We start from the raw sequence: 2,251 nt of genomic DNA, 5'->3' as shown, positions 1-2,251 counted from the left end.
AAGGCGGCCTAGACCAGGATCTCCAGACAAGGTATGTGAAAGGGCTACAGCTACCACAGATATCGAGCGAAGGGATAGAAAACCTAGATAAACCTATCACAGCACAGGAAGTTAGTGCTGCAATATCATCTGTACATGGAAATAAAACAACTTGACCATTTTGGGAATGGGTATTGTAAAACCTTTAGATCACAGCTACTCTGTCCCTTAACACGCCTCTTTAATGTGATTAGAAAGCAGGGAATAGTCACAGAAGACATGTGGAAATCCACCACAGTATTGATTCTCAAGCCAGGGAAAGACCCAACAGATTGTGCTAATTATCGCCCTATCTCGTTAATAAACAGTGACGCAAAAATATATGCTAAGATCCTGGCTAGACGATTAACAACTATCCTGCCAGAGATAATTGATGAAGACCAACTCATTGGGAGACATACTCAGGATAATATAAGGAAAGCAAATCTGTGAAGCAGAACGGGACAAAAATTCTCCATAGCAGCATTGGATGCGCGCAGAGCGTTCAATAGTCTAGACGGGGGGTACTTTAGGAGAGTTTCTGGAAGCATGTGGTTGCGGACCGGAATTCATGAGAATGGTACTAGCAAACTTCCAAATACCCATGCGATTCCTACTTAATGGGCAGCACACAGCAGAGGTCAAAATCCTAAGAGGTACAAGGCAAGGTTGCCCGCTTTCCCCCCTAATATTTGCTATGGCCATGGAGCCACTAGCAGCCACAATCGGGCAGACTCGGGAGATCCAGAGAATTAAAAGTAGAGAAGGGTCACACAAAATAGCATTATATGTAGACGACATATTGCTGTTCCTAAAGGACATGAAAGTTAAACTGCCCAGAGTAATGGGAAAACTACAGGCATTCGCAGTAGTCTCAGGTTTCACCATAAATTATACGAAGTCTAAGGCCCTCAATATAACTGAGAACCAGGGAGAAATAATAGAACTTGATAAGGCAAATCATTGATCTGGGAGGACAAGAGTGTAGAATACTTGGGTATAAATCTCACCAAGGCGTACAAGTATCTCTATGTGGCAAACATAACGCCACTGTGTAAGAACCTGGTGGAAGATCACCACAGATGTGATAGGTAGCCAAAATGACGACATTATCCCAGTTGCTTTATGGTGTGAGCTCACTCCCAGTAGAGTTACCTGCGCATTTGATTAAAACTTTGCAATCTGAAATAATATCCTTCATATTGCACAAAAATTAAACAATGGTATATAGAATATACACGCCCAACAGGACTGTGAAGTCTGGGAGTTCGAGACGTAAAGAGATATATAATGGCGGCTCAAATAGTGCCCATGTTACATTGGGCAACAGGTTTGACACCAAAAGGCTGGTGCGAAATCGAACAGGGTGCTACACACATCCCTCTAAAAACGATGCTTGGTATGAAAAATCGAGCCCGGGAAGCGGGAGGACAGATGCTAGAGACCGCTAAAGTATCGCTGAGGGGGTGGCGCCAAGCAATGAGATGGAAACAAATCTGCCCGGGACTGGGCCCACATACCCCCATGACGTTTAATACTGACTTCACCCCCGTACAGAAAGTAGGGTTCTGGGAATCATGGGGACCCCAAATACCCCCGACATTGGGAGAATTTTTTCACAATGGGAACCCACTGACCTTTGAGCAGTGTAAACAGAAATTTGATGTGGGGTAGAAGGAACGGTATAAATATATACAAATAAGACACTGGATCTCCCAAAAGGCTGGAAGAGGCAGGAACTAGAACACCAATCGGACTCTAACTCTTAGAGAGGGCCAAACACTGAAGGGTATCTGAAGAATATATAAACTACTGGATAGGACACAACCAGGAGATAAGCTCCCCTACATGATTAGATGGGAAAGGGACTGTGGGCTGCCTATTACGGAGGAAGAATGGGGTCGAATATGAGAGAGGGCCCACAAGACATTGAAATGTACTTCAATAAAGCAAACGGCATACAAGATCTGCTATAGATGGTATCTAACACTGCAGCGCCTACAGGCAATGAAACCAACCTACTCCGCTTTATGTTGGAGACAATGTGGGGAAATAGGAGACTTATTTCATATGTGTTGGGCTTGCCCCAAAGCTAAGCTCTTCTCGAAGGAGGTACTGAGCTATATTAAAGGGATCACAGAGAGAGAATTACCCAAATCGCCAACTACAATTCTGTTAGGGACACAAGTGGAAGAAATCTATGCAGCGCGGGTGGTCACGACTACCCTTAATA

Source organism: Ambystoma mexicanum, chromosome 7q (assembly GCF_040938575.1).
Source record: "Ambystoma mexicanum isolate Mex_15411 chromosome 7q, UKY_AmexF1_1, whole genome shotgun sequence".
NCBI lineage: Eukaryota > Metazoa > Chordata > Amphibia > Caudata > Ambystomatidae > Ambystoma > Ambystoma mexicanum.
The sequence above is the reverse complement of the archived record's forward strand: the minus strand, read 5'-3'. Positions refer to the sequence as shown.